The sequence below is a fragment of the Gopherus evgoodei genome, chromosome 13 (genome assembly GCF_007399415.2).
Source record: "Gopherus evgoodei ecotype Sinaloan lineage chromosome 13, rGopEvg1_v1.p, whole genome shotgun sequence".
Taxonomy (NCBI): domain Eukaryota; kingdom Metazoa; phylum Chordata; order Testudines; family Testudinidae; genus Gopherus; species Gopherus evgoodei.
This window is the reverse complement of record NC_044334.1, coordinates 23,861,140-23,877,128: the sequence shown is the minus strand read 5'-3', so window position 1 is coordinate 23,877,128 and position 15,989 is coordinate 23,861,140. Positions and strand designations below refer to the sequence as shown.

Genomic DNA, 15,989 nt, shown 5'->3' with positions numbered 1-15,989 from the left:
CTCAGAAATGACTGAAAATGTTTTACAGTATTGCCAACCAAAAAGTGTTCAAAATCCTGAGACAGGCCTCCCAAAATTGCAATGAGATTAGAAATCACGAGCTTTTTTTAAAAGTTTAACATCCTGTGGGCTATGTTTCTTGTCATCTTGTTTCTGCACCTTTTGACTACATTCTGGTCACATTTTAAGCTTTGTCCCGCAACTCTGAGGGCCAGAAAGTAATAGTAAAAGCTGCGATTCTCACCTAATCACATGCCTCCAAATCTGGGGCTTTAAAAAAAAAACCCACTAAATATTGCGAGATTTGAAATAAAATGAAACTGATTTTGTTTGTTTTCTATCCTTACCCAGTCATTATCCAGAGGTTCATGTTCTGCAATACAAGTGAAAACAAATCTGTAAAGGACACAATCCAAATATATAGACTGTAAGCTCCTTGAGGCAGGGACATGTCTTCCTGTATGTGGTGTACAACACCAAGTACGCCGCTGACACTTAAATATTTGTCAATCGCTACAAAACAGTCTTATTGTTTATGATGTACAGTTGGAAGCTTGAAACTAGAATTCAAAATGGTCTATGTTGGATAGCTAAAGGCCTCAAAATTTGATTCTGGAGCAAAGGTTTCAAAACCTAACACAAATGTTTGTTTGGATTTAAACCTTCCCCTCAAGTTTTCACAACCCAAATGCTGCAGCCCTGAGCTAATGCATGAGAAATGGAAAGTGAAACCGGCTAGTTTATTCTCATTAAACCGAGCTGAATGGCGGTTGAGGGGTGGGCAGTCAGGGGACAAGGAGCAGGGGGGTTGGATAGGTTGGGGGTTCTGACGGGGGCAGTCAAGGAGCAGACAGGGGACGGGGGCCAGCCTGTTGGGGAAGGCACAGCCTTCCCTACTCATCCCACCATACCGTTTCGCAACCCCACTGTGGTCCTCGGGCCAAAAAGTTTGCCCATCCCTATGCTAAGGGCTCACTAGTGGCAGACTAAGTAACCCTCACCACACTAGAGTTGCCAAAATTCCCGGAGAAGGCTAGAACATGACCCGCATGCAGAAATAAAGAGCTCAAGTGCTCCAGCAGTGTGCCAGCATCAACCCAGGGTAACTGAAAGGGAAAGCCCCAAAGAGCTTTCATCCAGCATTTATTAACCCATTCATTAAAAAAATTAAGGATAACCAAGGATTAACCAGTTTTACCACTATTTGTGCCTTCATCACCATATACCACTTTGTGTATTCCTTTTGCACCTTCTATCTAAAGATCTTAAGGTACTTTATCAATAGTAATTAGGCTTCCACATCCTGTGAGGGAAACATGTTTTATCCCCTTTTACAGATGGGGGAAAGGGAGACAGAAAGCCAGCAAGTGAATTACCCAAGGGCACAGAGCTAATCTACGGCAAGAGCAGGGACAGAATGTAGATCTCCTGGATTCCAGTCCTATCATTAGCCACAGGATTCTCTTTACAAAGTTCTGGTTTTATCAATGGGGTTTGAAGACACTACTTCCTGAGACCTAGGTGCGCAAACAGAGCTGACCATAAGCACAAATAGAGCAAGTGTCATTTTGCAGCCCTAGGTCTGATGCCAGCTGTGCAACTGGTAGCAGGTAAGGTTGCCAGGTGTCCAGTTTTCGACCAGAACACCCGCTGGCCGGGCCATTAAAAGTCTGCTTGGTGGCACAGGCAGGCTCTCTACGCAGCTCCTGGGAAGCGGATGGCAAGTCCCACTGGCTCCGAGGCGTAGAGGTGGCCATGGAGGCTCCATGCGCTGCCCCCACCCCAAGAGCTGGTTCCACAACTCCCACTGGCTGGAAGCAGCAGTCAATGGGAGCTGCAGGGGCAGTGCCTGTGGGCAGGAGCATGTGGTGTGGAGCCCCCTGGCCGCATCGCCACCTAGGAGCCAGAGGGATATGCCAGCCACTTCCTGGGAACCACCTGAGGTAAGCACCATCTGGAGCCTGCACCCCGAAACCCCTCCTGTGCCCCAACCCTCCACCTCAGTCCTGAGCCCCTCCTGCACTCCAAACCCCTTGCCCCAGCCTGGAGCCCCTTCCTGCACCCCAAACTCCTCATCCTGGCCCCACCCCAGAACCTGTACGGGAGCCCTCAGCCCCTCCCATACACCAACCTCCTGCCGCAGCTGGGTAAAAAATAGCGAGTATGGGGGAAAGTGAGCAACAGAGAGAGGGAGGATGGAGTGAGTGGAGGGGCAAGGCAATGGTGTTTGGTTTTCTGCAATTAGGCAATTTATGGTCTAACTGCCCTGGCTGCCTGGGTTCCAGTAAATCAACAATAAGCAGTAACACTGCCCCACAGTACAAGTATGAATTCCTTAAAATATTCAGGGGATTGTGGAGGCAAAGACTCATGGACTATGTATACACTACAGCACAAGGCGGATTAAGGGGGTGTGAATTGCAGCACACACCGAAATGTGCACTGTAACTGCCCCATCTGGGCACTGCTGGCAAGAACTAAAAGGTACCTAGGGCAGGTCTACACTATAGCAAGGATTGACGCTCTGAGATCGATCCACCGGCGGTCGATTTAGCGGGTCTAGTAGAGACCCGTCAAATCAACTGCAGATCACTCTCCAGTCGACCCCTGTACTCTACCCCCAATGAGACGAGTAAGGTAAATCGATGGGAGATTTTCTCCCGTCAAACCCCCACGGTGCAGACCCTGCAGTAACTCGACCTAATGTATGTCGACTCCAGCTATGTTATTCACATAGATGGAGTTGTGTAACGTAGGTCAACTTACCGTGGTAGTGTAGACAAAGCCTTAGTTTGTGTTAATGAACTCCTCTTCAAACAGGACAGCATTAATGTGACAAAGGTACCTTTTAGTTTGTGCCTGCTGCGATCACATGGAACAGTCCCGGTGCAGCACACCAGCATGAGCTGCAATTCACGCCCTCATAGTCCAAACCAGAGGGCCATGTAGTACCTACCTTAATTTGGTGCAGTGGGGAGTCACAATCATTGGTTATAATATAAAAACCTCTCCCCAACCCTTTGACACAGTAGAATGACCTCTCAGTGTTGCCAATACTCACAGTGAGAAAGGCAATTTTGGCCCCTGCTGCTAGAGATGTTGTTAGAAGATTCAACTGAGATTAGAGCCTCATTGTGCTAGGCACTGTACAGACACATAGTAAGGCAGTCTCAACCCTCTGAGATCTTACAGTGTAAGGGAAAGTATAGTGGTGAGTTTGTGACATGGGAGGTGGAACTAAGGGCAAGTCTATAGGAAGGTGTCTTTTTCACACCCCTAAGCGATATAAGTTACATCGACTTGAGTAGTAGTGTAGACCACCCCTATGACCTACCAAATTAATCTCAAATGGAGGCTAAACATCCATATCCATTAGATGCTAGTGAAGACATGCCCTAAGTTGTCAGTACTACCAGTATACCATTTATTTAAATATTTTTGGACATTTTCTACATTTTCAAACATATTGATTTCAATTACAACACAGAATACAACGTGCGCAGTGCTCATTTTATATTTATTTTTGATTACAAGTGTTTGCACTGTAAAAAGACAAAAGAAATAGTATTTTTCAATTCACCTAATACAAGTACTGTAATGCAATCTCTTTATCATGAAAGGTGAACATATAAATATAGAATTATGTACAAAAATACTGCGTTCAAAAATAAAACAATGTAAAATTTTAGACCGTGCAAGTCCACTCAATTCAGTCCTACTTCTCGTTCAGTCAATCGCTCAGACAAACAAGTTTGTTTACATTTGCAGGAGATATTGCTGCCCATTTCTTGTTTATGTCACCCGAAAGTGAGAACAGGCATTCTCATGGCACTGTTGTAGCCAGCGTTGCAAGATATTTACTTGTCAGATGCGCATGTTTCAACCACCATTCCAGGGGACGTGTTCTGCTCGAAAATCATCCAAAGCAGTGAGGACCGACACATTCACTTTCATTATCGGAGTCAGATGCCATCAGCAGAAGGCTGATTTTCCTTTTTGGTGGTTCAGGTTCTATAGTTTCCGCATCGGAGCGTTGCTCTTTTAAGACTTCTGAAAGCATGCTCCCTACCTCGTCCCTCTCAGATTTTGGAAGGCACTTCAGATCCTTAAATCTTGGGTTGAGTGCTGTAGTTATTGCTACAAATCTCACATTGGTACCATCTTTGCATTTTGTTAAATCTGCAGTGAAAGTGTTCTTAAAATGAACATGTGCTGGGTCATCATCTGAAACTGCCATAACATGAAATATATGGCAGAATGTGAGTAAAACAGAGCAGGGGACGTCCAATTCTCCCGCAGGGAGTTCAGTCACAAAATTAATTAACACATTTTTTTTAATGAGTGTGATCAGCATGGAAGCCCGTCCTCTGGAATGGTGGCTGAAGCATGAAGGGGCATACGAATGTTTAGCATATCTGGCACCTAAATACCTTGCAATGCCAGCTACAACAATGCCATGAGAATGCCTCTTCTCACTTTCAGGTGACACTGTAAATAAGAAGAGGGCAGCAGTATCGCCTGCAAATGTAAACAAACTTGGCGACCGGCTGCAGAAGAAGTAGGACTGAGTGGACTTGTAGCCTCTGAAGTTTTACATTGTTTTGTTTTTGAGTGCAGTTACATAATAAAAAAAATCTACATTTGTAAGCTGCACTTTCAGGACAAAGAAATATAATACTTATATGAGGTGAACTGAAAAATACTATTTCTTCTGTTTATCACTTTTACAGTGCAAATATTTGTAATAAAAAATAATATACACTTTGATTTCAATTACAAACACAGAATACAATATATAAGAAAATGTAGAAAAACATCCAAAATATTTCATAAATTTCAATTGGTATTCTCTTGTTTAACAGTGTAATTAAAAAGGCCAATAATTTTTTTTATCGTGATTAATTTTTTTTAGTTAATTGCATAAGTTAACAGCAATTAATTGGCAGCCCTAATTTTTATTGAAATTAAATAAAAAAAGTTAAAATATTATACTTATTTAAAATTAAACTTGTAATTATGACAATCAGTGTTAAGGCCTACATTTGGTACAATCTATTAAGATTGAATATTACTTTATTTAATGTAAACAGTATGTGTTTGTTGCCAAAGTTTTAAAGAAAGGGAAATCACTGAACGGGTGGAAGTCACTGGCTAAGCACTGGGAGTCAGAGTGTGCTGAAGCGTTAACCAGCTTTTGACAGCACTAGTCTCTGCTGCAGGTGCAGAAACAATACTTTCTTCAGTTTATTCAACTAGTTCAGTTCAATGAATAGGTCATTCAGAGCCGAGAAACTGACTGGATGCCGAAAAAACAAGAAAACTCATTTTCCTCTTCCAATCAAAGGCTAAAAACAAGGTGAGAAGGGGCGAGATCTACTCTTTCTAAAATTTTGAAGGACATGGTGACCAGAAAATAATCATTTCACTAACTACAAATAATACTTCCTTTGTTCAGTAAATCAGTTTTAAATGTAATATGTTTTGATAAACTTTTTTTTTGTTATGCATCCCACACATTTAATGTAATTTTATTTAACTAAGAAAGATTTAAATTGCTTCAGAGCATTTCAACCGAATTCCAATTTCCATCCAAATGCAGCTTGACAAAATCATAAGCAAAATATTAATCTTCCAGTAGAGTGGTTTTCAATCTTTTTTTCATTTGCAGACCCCTACAAAATTTTGAATGAAGGGTGGATCCCTTTGGAAATCTTAGGCATAGTATGAGGACCCCCTGGAGTCTGCAAATCACAGGGTGAAAACCACTGTTCTAGTAGATGAGAAATGTATCATTCACCATCTTCTACCATAATAAAAATATATGAACATTTAGAATCCGAATAAGTGTAAGTTAAGCTATGTAACCGCTTAAATAAATCTAAATGTGATAGAACCTTCCGGTAAGCAAATAGATATACCAAATGTGGTGTAAAGGCTATATTTAGTTGAAAATCACCATGTTTTAATGGCTACCAATCAATGAGGATCAAACTCGCTTCAGGAAAATAAAGTATAAATGCAAAACATGATTGTAATTGATTATTAAAATCCAGACACAATAGGGAATAAGTATTTGCAGTAGCAGCTATGAGCTCCAGCCATAGACTAGGGCCCCATTTTGCTAGGAACCGCACATTAAAAAAACCTTCACATATGCAAGTAAGTAATGGGAAAAAGCTCCCCGAAATGGAAACAGTCATATGTAGAATTCGCTACTAGAATGTCCTGTATCTGATAAACAGACCAGCAGCAAAGGCAATCTACTAAAGCTTTCATCTTAAACTCAGGCTAAAAAACCAAAATTCCATTTCACTGTATATCATCAAATCAGGGCTCTGCGTGTTTAACATTGTTCAGCAGTACCATATGCTACGTACTAGCATATATTCCATTACAGGGAAGAAAAAACAACACGACTCATCAGTGACTATGTTCTCAACAATCTAGCTTAAAAAGCACTAGAAATAATCGGGGCAGCCCCCAAATAAGCCTCCTGAATTTTATTTGCCAGATTCTCAGTGATAGGATTACAGATCACTTTTATTTAGAAGAAAATGATTTAATATAAAAAAGTCAGCATAGTATATGCATCTCTCCAAGATCAGAATCAGAATCACTACACACAAAATATCAGGTGTATGTTCTTCTATTTCAAGTAGTCCTTATGTAATTAAAAAAAAAGACATTATTCTAGGAGCAGAATGACAACGTCTGGCACTTATACAACACCTTTCATCTGCAAGTACTTTGCGTACTTGAACACAGACACACTATATACGAGGTTAACTTCAACAAGTGCTGAAATGCAGCCACTCTGGGGTGGAACATGGCAGCTGCCTACCTTTATACAATACCTGGAGAAATAATGGGGAAAAAAACAGGCATCTGAAGCTGTAGGGGAATTTAGGTGGGCAGAATGTAATTCCCTTAGCTAAAATTTGGCCACGACTCTGAAGTTATGAGATTTTTAATGACCACAAGCAGTTTTACATCTCTCTTCCCAAAGATGCACATCCACCAGCACAGTGGCCCTCTTGTATTGTATCAGTTTTGGTCAGACTGATTCAGAATTAAGAATGGCACCCAATGAAATCAACATCCTCACCCTCCTTCAAGGCATTCCTTGTTCTCCAATCCAACTCTACTGGGAGACATGAAGCAACATGCAATCACAGTACAAGGTGCAAGGACTGCAAGTCAAAGTTAACTTCAGTATCCCAAGTACTAAAGCCATCTAGCCTCCAAAGTTAATATTTCTGGATGACCTACACTTGCTTTAACTTTGCTTTATTAAGCCTGGATGACCCATATGTGGCTAACTCTACTACTGCTGTGCAGAAAAGATAGACCTGAAATCTATATAGTGAACAAAATATGAGAATTCCTTTGGGTACAAATGGATTTTTGGGTAACGAGTAAGGCATTCAGCTGCATGCTCTCACACAGCTATTTGTTCCACTAAAACTGAATGAAACCAGGATCCATTTTGACCATATAAACAGAAAGGGTGGGGAAAAAAATAATCCATCAATGCCAAGCTATTACCTGTTCAACAACAGAAAGTGCTTCTGTTATTAACAAGTCGGACAAACTTGTTATGTAAACTCTGTATTAAACCTGGTATTTTCCTACCTCTACAAGTCAAATAACTAACCACTTCCTGACATGGAGGGAGAATGGAAAAGGATAGCCCAGCTACAAGACTAAGAACACTAATATTTTAACTCATCTCTCTCTGATAAAGCAGGAAGAACTCTCAAGCTCAGAAATGCTCTATCCCATCTTAAAAACCACACACACACACAAAATCCCACCCCAACACACGATCAAAGGTCAAAGCAATAATCATGGCATCCTCATCCTGAAAGCAAAAGCTGTTATTCTCCTCACACACACACACACACGAAATGAGGAAGTAAAAATGAAGCATATGGCAGAGGTGTATAGTTCACGCTTTAAGAGTAATTTTCTTTGTATAAAATTAATAGTGTGAAATGAGTTTAAAGGCGACTCAGGGCTTCTCTACACTACCACTAACTTCAGTATAACTTACATCGTTCTGGGGTGTGAACAATCCACACCTCTGAGTGACACAAATTACACCAACCTACCCCTACACACCAGTGTAGACAGTGTGGAGCTTCTCCCACCAATATAGTTATCACCTCTTGCAGAAGTGGAATAATTAAGTCAATGAGAGAGCTCTCTCTGCTCAGCTTAGAGCATCTTCACCAGCCGCGCTACAGTAACGCAGTTGCATCAGTGACGCTGCTCTGCTATAGAGTTTCTAGTGTAAACCAGCTTTCAGTAAGGGCTGTGCCATTATCTTAGCTAACTATAACAGAGGCCTGGTCTGCATTAGGATTTTACAACGGCGTAGCTCTCTCTCTCTCTCTCTCTCTCTCTCTCTCTCTCTCTCTCTCTCAGAAATGGGGGAAAAAAAAACACACCCCCCTGAGAGATACAGCTACTCTGACCTAGCCTGGTGGTAGACAGCACTAGGTCAACAGAAGAATTCTTCTGTCAGCCTAGCTACCGCCTTTCAGAGTATGTCCAGACTACCTGCCGGATCGGCAGGTAGCAATCGATTTATCGGGGATCGATATATCGCATCTCATCTAGACACAATATATCGATCCCCGAACGCACTCCCATTGACTCCGGAACTCCAACAGGGCAAGCGGCAGTAGCAGAGTCGATCCCACGCCATGAGGACAGGAGGTAAGTCAAAATAAGATATGTCGACCTCAACTGCGCTATTCCCATAGCTGAAGTTGCATATCTTACATCGACACACACACTCCCAGTGTAGACCAGGCCTCAGGAAGGTGGGTTACCTATGCCAACAGGAAAACCCCCTTCCACCAACATAGATAATGTCTACACTGAATCAGCAGTGCTGCTGAAGCATTAAGTGTAGACAAGCTCAGAGGCAAACTCTGATCTATTGAAGGACACACTGAGAATTTGTCAGGAACTTGAGGGCCAAACCCAATTAGTAGGCATTACAGCCAACTGCAGCTATCCTCATTTTTAATAAGGAACTAAGACTCACAGAGACTAGTTCCTAGCATGCAATACTCCATCCTGATCGAAGTGCTGTGGACTACACTGTAGAACCTCACAGGCTGTGCTTTGGCTGCTCCCGAAACACATCTTTTGGCAAATTATTAAACTGAAAGGCAAAAAGTGCATTCCCTGAATATGAATATAACGGGACAGCGTTTTTCTTTAAACCCAGGTGACTACAGGTCTGTAGATTTATCAATATTTTGACTTGTTTTACTTAGTAAATTAACACAGTTCTTCTGGAATAATTTGTCTGTGATAAAAAGACTTGTGGGGATGGCACATTATAGTACCTTGCAAAAAAAACCTAATTAGCAAACAGACACATGGGACAATTTAACAATTGCAGCCAAAAGCAACCAATTCACTCTTTTAATCAATGGCCTTTAAATAAGGAAGTCATTTGAAAATGTTATAGTGCAAAATAAAATCTTTTCTTGCTGGTGGTTTTTTATAGTTTTAGGTTTTTTTAATATGCCTATTAAAAACGCTACGCAAGCATCTGAAATTTGGTTACATAAGATCCCTACTTCCCAAGTATCTTATATATTAAACTTTCACTTTTACTCAACTACTAAAATTCTTGTTGGCAAGTTTTGGACCCTTTGAACTATATGCGTTTATAATGGATACTGTAGCTCTCCTTTAGAAGGCTATCACGGATCAAATTTGCCCCAAATTTAGTTTCTATGAAAGTAAACTTACAAAACATTTAAAACTAATAATATATTTATGTTAAATTAAAATCAAATAGAAATAGGTTTTTAAAACAAATCATCCCCCTGCAGCATCCGCACCCCAAACACTGACGTAGTACTTTTTTTGGAAATGGGGAAACCCAGAAGTGAAATAAATCAGAAATTGACAAACTGACTAGTCTATTTTCACGGTCCATGTTACCAGAAATGTAAAAAGTAAGCCAACAGCCTATTGTCAGCTAGTGTGCCAACTCACTAGCTAATGCATCCAAGAGCACTAAAGAGCCACACAATTTTGGTCCCTTCCTTCAGGGCCTGAGTTTTATTTCTCCAAATAAGAGAGTTCATCATAAATTTCACATATGAAACATACCCTTTCCTCTGACCCAGGGTCTCCTGCAAGAACCTCTACAGTTCCCACAGGTTTCACACTCCAGGCCATCTGCCTGGAGCCACATATAAACAAGCATCTTTCCCCTGACCTAAAAGACCTAGGAACTCCCACAGGAGCCTACTTGCTCCCTGTAGATCTCACAACCAACTGCTGCTAGCTGGTCTTAGCTCACCCCCTGGAAGGCAACTAATTAGCTACAAGAGGGGGTGTCAAGCAAAGCTCCCTTAAAGGACCTTCCAGCCACTGCCACATAATTAAACATCTTTCTTTTTTTAAGAACAGACGATGCTTATTTATAACTCAGGTAAAGAAAAAAGTCTCTTCTTAAAAGATGTTATTTAACTTGGCAGTGTCTCTTTAACTCACAATACCACAGAGATGTAACGAACAGCAATTGCCATATTCTGTCTAAGTGGACAGCCACGTGAGCGCTATTTTGTGCACTAAGGTCCTGATGCTGAGAAGGAGGTGAGTTTCTCTTTGGACTGAGACCCACAGGAAATTACATATTTGATTTGCAGAACAATTCATTACTGGCTAAGCAAGGTACAACTACGAAGAAAACAGTAAGGCAAATATGACCAGTTTACTGAAGCTCCTGGCATTTTTCCATGTGTATACCGTACCAAGCACTGTGAAGGACCAGAAACCTAGTAACACATTTTAGTCTAAAAACAAAAACTACAAACAAATATTCCTACCTACCAATTTCAAATGCTTTCTGCATTAAGCTACTGAGTTTTCAGAGTAGTGTATCGACTGGCTACCACAGATAAATAAAAAGTTTGAGGGGGAGGAAGAGGATGGTTTAGTGGTTCAGATGTAAAACTGGGTTCTATTCCCAGCTCCACCATTGACTTCTTGGGCTGGTCACTTAATCTCTCTATACCTCAGTTTCCTTATCTGTAAAATTGGGCTTATACTCATTGTACCCATCAGGGTTATTTAGAAGCTTAATTGCCACTGATAAAGCCTCAGGTAGAAGCTGTTAGGTATACACAAAGATTACTATAAAGAGAATGGTAACACCAACTGGTATGTCTGACCGCAAGCAAAATGGAGTTGTCCACTGACTTAAAAAAAAAGTTCAACCTTTCCTAAATAGGATCAGATTCTGTAGTTATTCCACATGAAAATCTCCCAATGTTTTCAAAGGCATTTCCACATAAAACAACTGCAACACGGGACCCTAAATTCAATTATTTCTCCATATTCCTCCCAATACCAAACAGCTAGTAACCCACCTGCAAAACACAGTTCCCTCCTCCCTATTCCTTCCCCTCATCCTCACACCCATGCAACCACCACCAGTTACGCCAGTTTAGTCAGCAGCAGTTACATTAAATGCCTTCTGTACTTTGCTTCCTTCTCTCACACAGGGAAGATTTAAGATTTCATTGAACGAAGTGTAGTTAATTTCTATTCCATTCAAAGACAACTAGTATGACAATGAAGCTCCCCGCCTTCACTTGAACGTCATTAGGTCAATATTTATAATATAAAGTTATTCAAATGGTCATTTAGCAACAACACATGGAAATATTTGATATAAAGTAAAAACTTCACAATCTGCACTTCGTTTATCCAAAACCTGATCATGACCTCAGTTTTCAGGTCAGTGTAACTTAGTGAATTGTTTCACCCACTGCCGCTCCAACTCTTCACCCACTCTTCCCACCTCAGGCATCTGCTTCTCCATTTGAAATAACCCCATCTGTTCCTGAGCAAGACATATGAGCTGAGGACAGTTCACCATATAAAGACCTATATGCAAAAGCTCCACAACTTCCTCAAGGCTAGCTGATATCTATGGGCACTGCCCAGGGTTCTTTAACAAGAAAGTAGGTATGCAAGTATGTATGCCAACAGGGGCATAAGCATGGTATCTGGCCATGAAGTTTGGAAGGCTACATACAGGTTAAGAGACCATGGGTGCACAACTCAAAGTCTGCTAAGTCAGCTATCCCAATTACCCAATACTTTCAGGTGTCCCTGAAGACTGGGTAATCAAGGTTCTGCAGTGTTTTCTGCCGCTGAAATTTGTGTGGTGGTGGTGGGGCTGTCTAGAAATATAGACTTTTGCCCAAATTTTGTAACAAACCCTAAATGCTGTAGATTATTTTTTTGATTTGTGGACACTGGAAGATGCTTTGTTTAGTTAAGAAAAATACAAACAGAATTCTGTCACTTCAGATGTGGTCAGCACCAAAAGGCTGTGATGTCTGAAAAGCTACAGAGCAGCTGCTATCTATTACCCAAATATGACATCACTGAGAGAACCAGCTGAGAATGAAGGATATGCAACAATAATTTTCTGAATTGTACAAGACTGAGTACTGCACAGGTTTCCTGTTTCTCTGCCTCACTGCCTCTCATCTCTTCAAATCTCAGCTGAAAACACGCATCTCCCTTGGGTTTGCTATTTAATTTCTCTCCTTTTCTGTTACTCTTTAACCCTAACTATATTACTTAACTCCACAGCATACTGGAGCATACACCTTCTGCAAAAGATATTATATCTAAAGTAACATTGGATTTGACAGTGGGGAGGGGTGTTTATTCTTGAAGAGCTCTTTCTCCCCATAACACCTTTCCTTTAGTACCAGCAATGATTTGTACTTCCACTCTGTCCATGTACACAATGGAAAGGCTAAGAAAAAGACTAAGTAAAAAGCCAAGTGAATATCTCTTCTTTGTGGACTACCATTCTAAAATATGTATGAGAAAGAGAGAGAGAATTTCTAAAGCATCATTATTTTATAGATCTTATACTATTTTTAAAAAGAGCGAAGAATTAGTCTTCACAACACCCCTGAGACACAAGTGACTTCCCTAAGGTCACAGAGCAGCCTAGACAGTGTCACAGACTGGACCCAGATCCCCTGATCCCCAGTCCCATCATTCATCCACAACACAATTCTTCATCCCTAAGAATGGGACCACTGTCATCCTCGTCTTGGATTTTAATAAAGAGCTAACCTCATCTACCTGTATTACTTTCCTCGCAGTCACGACTTCATCATTGTGCTGCTAGTGACTACAGGTGGCACGAAGAACGAGCATGAGGGACAACGCGCCACCATCCCAGGAGCAGCAAGAATGAGTATCTGAAGATTATTTTCTTTAACGTTTCCTGAGTGTGATTTCTTCTGATAAGACTCGTCCCCACCCCAGCCCCGCGCCTCGCCTCGCCTCGCAGGGAAAGTCAGTGACAGCGCAGGGGGGGACGGGTAACTCAGCCTAAGCAAAGCACAGACACGTGCCTTCCCGAGCAGCGCGCCCAGGGGAGCAGGGGCACAGACCGGACACGCAGCAGCGCTGCACGGCCGCCTCTGTCGCTTCCCAGGCGGGGGCTTGAGAGACACGCGTGTCCCTGCTCCCGCGCGGCTGGCCACTGGAGCTACGCCGGTGCCTGCGCGGGGCTCAGCCCGGGTCCCCCTCAGGGCTCGGCGGCGGAGCCCGCCAGCTCCTGCCCTAGCCCCGCTCCGAGCGGCCGGGCTCCCTCCCGGTTGCGTCCCGGGGCTGCCTTGGCTCAGCCCTGCAGGCAGAGGCTCAGGGCAAGGCCGAGGGCTGCCCGCGCGGGGTCCCGACCCGGGCTGCCTCCTGCCCGGCTGGGAGCGCGCCGCTCCCCGGGGCCGCGGCGGGCGCCCCGAGCCGAGCCGAGCCGAGCCGCTTCCCCTCCCCGAGCTCCGTCGTGGCCAGGGCGCCCCGGCGGACGCAGCGGCGTTTCCGTCTCACCTGGCACCAGGGGCCGTGAGGCCGCCGTAGCTCAGCGCTGGCCGGCGGCTGGGTCCGCCCCGGGGCCCCGCTCCGTCCCCTCCGCTTCCTGCCACGGACCCCGCTGCTGCCGCTGCCCGAGGTGCGGCTCCTGCCAGGCGCGGCCAATCGCTCGGCTACATCGGCGCTCAGCTCTCCAGTCTGGTCAGTCACTGGGGCTAGCCGGGAGCTCGCGGCAGATCGGCGCTCGACTGCGCAGCCTGCACTCAGACTAACGGGGCGATGAGGCGGGGAATGGGTCTGCGTCTGACTAACAGCGACTTTCAGATATCGAGGAGGGGAAGGATCGGCGTTCCACTAAGCGACCTTAATCGCCCAGATCTGTGGGACTGAGCTGGGGGGTTGAAGGAAACGGATCGGAGGTCGATTCGTAAACCTATCACTTCAAGCTATCGGGCCGGCGGAACTGGTTCAGCGCTTGATTAACCGCCCTGATCAGGCTGAGTAGCTTGGGCCATACTGGTCTAGGCGGGATCGGCGCTCGATTGGAATCGCTGGTGGCACTCTGGGGCAGAGGGAGGCGATTAACCCTTTGTGGGGAGAGTGACGTCTCCCTTCCCAGGCGGGGCTCGAAGGGGGATCAGTTCCCCGGGCAGAGCTCGAATGTGGGGGAGGGGGGTTACTTCCTCTCCCAGGCAGGGGGCGTCCTCCTTGACTTGCCCCCTCCGCCGGCAAGGGGTGACGCTGGGGGAAGGCGCGGTGGCAGTTTCACCCACCCCCTGCCATGGCCCAGCTGGAAGGCTGAACCGCACCTGCAGCGCGGCCTCTCCTGCTGCTCCCCCGGGCTTGGAAACAGCCCGCACGTGTCAGGACTGTACCGGGCACTCTGTATGTCACAGCACCTCGGTTTCGGGAGTGTTGCAATGATTGAAATCAACGACAGTAACCCACCCTGCATTCCGTCTGGCCCCTACGCCTGGGTCTAACCCGGGCTTTTTAAAGAAGAGACCTCAGCGAGGGCCCTTCTCAGCACCCGTCCTAGGCACTTAGGTGATGTGTTGTCCGCAGTCGGACTCCCAGTCAGGACAGCTGAACTGGTGATAGCACTGGTGAGAATTTTCCCTAAAATTCCCTTTAAGTGACAAGGCCAATAGACAAACTAGGACTTTTACTGCAGACTTGCTACTTGGTGACGCCATTCCTTTAAAATATTTATAGGCAACCTATATTGCAGAATTTGGATCACAAACTAAAACCACATTGTTCTGAGTCACTTTAACCAGTTTAAAGCACATCTGCATTAGGAGTTAGCAGCTGTCTAGCTAGGTCAATTTTTTTAATTACACTATTAGTGAATGCTTTCTAATACAGACAAGGTTTAACACATATACATATGAAAAAACTGGAAATAGGTCAGGTGAAGGAGGAGAGACTATCAATATAACAAGGGGAAGAGAAACTGGTTGGAGAGGTGGATTAGAAGGTAGAGTTCACAGGATAAGAACAGAGAATCTTCCAAGTATAAAAGGGGTGTGGTAGAAGGTGAAGTCAAGAGTGGTAAAGGAGACAAAAGAAACAATAGATCTGATAGGATTATGATGAGTAGAAGGACCATAGTGAAGGTAGAAGCGGGAGTAAAATGAAGGAGATTCACAACATCATTTCTATTTCTCAGTTACAGAAATTTGTTCATGGCTCTTTCAGTAGGATCTGTATATAGCCTTTCATTCTTTCTGGCTGTAAAGGTCCACAATAGCTCCAAGAAATTTCTGTCAGTGGTCTCTATCCATAGCTCTACTCAGGCCACTTTTGCAGACGAGACCTGATAACTACAATTGTCCCTCACCCTGCCCACCCACCATCACACCCCCACAGTACAAAAATTCCATACCTCCCTTATCTCACTCACTACTTTGGTGTTTTGGCTTTTACAACCTGTGTTTTTCCCAGCAGGCCTTGCTCTCAGCCTAGCATCCCCTGGTCCTTTGGGACTAGAAGTCCCAGGATGCCTGACCTTAAAGTCCAGCAGCAGGCTACAGTGGTGTGCCAGGCCTTTGAGAGCCAGTATGGCGTGTTACAGCTTTCTGCTTACAACCATTCATTCATACAAC

The 15,989-nt window shown here is 43.9% G+C and overlaps 1 protein-coding gene across 2 annotated transcripts in view; it reads right to left on the bottom strand.

The window, feature by feature from the left end:
• TAOK3 (TAO kinase 3) overlaps positions 1 to 14,023 on the bottom strand; it is a 142,818-nt gene extending 128,795 nt beyond the window's left edge. Inside the window, exon 1 of one of the 2 annotated variants that reach the window (XM_030582809.1) lies at positions 13,900 to 14,023. The gene's annotated coding sequence lies outside the window, so the exon portion shown is untranslated. Of the gene's footprint in view, positions 1 to 13,149; positions 13,288 to 13,899 lie in introns of those variants that run through there. The other variant, XM_030582810.1, reaches the window with a different exon arrangement.
• Between the last annotated feature and the right edge of the window lie 1,966 nt (positions 14,024 to 15,989).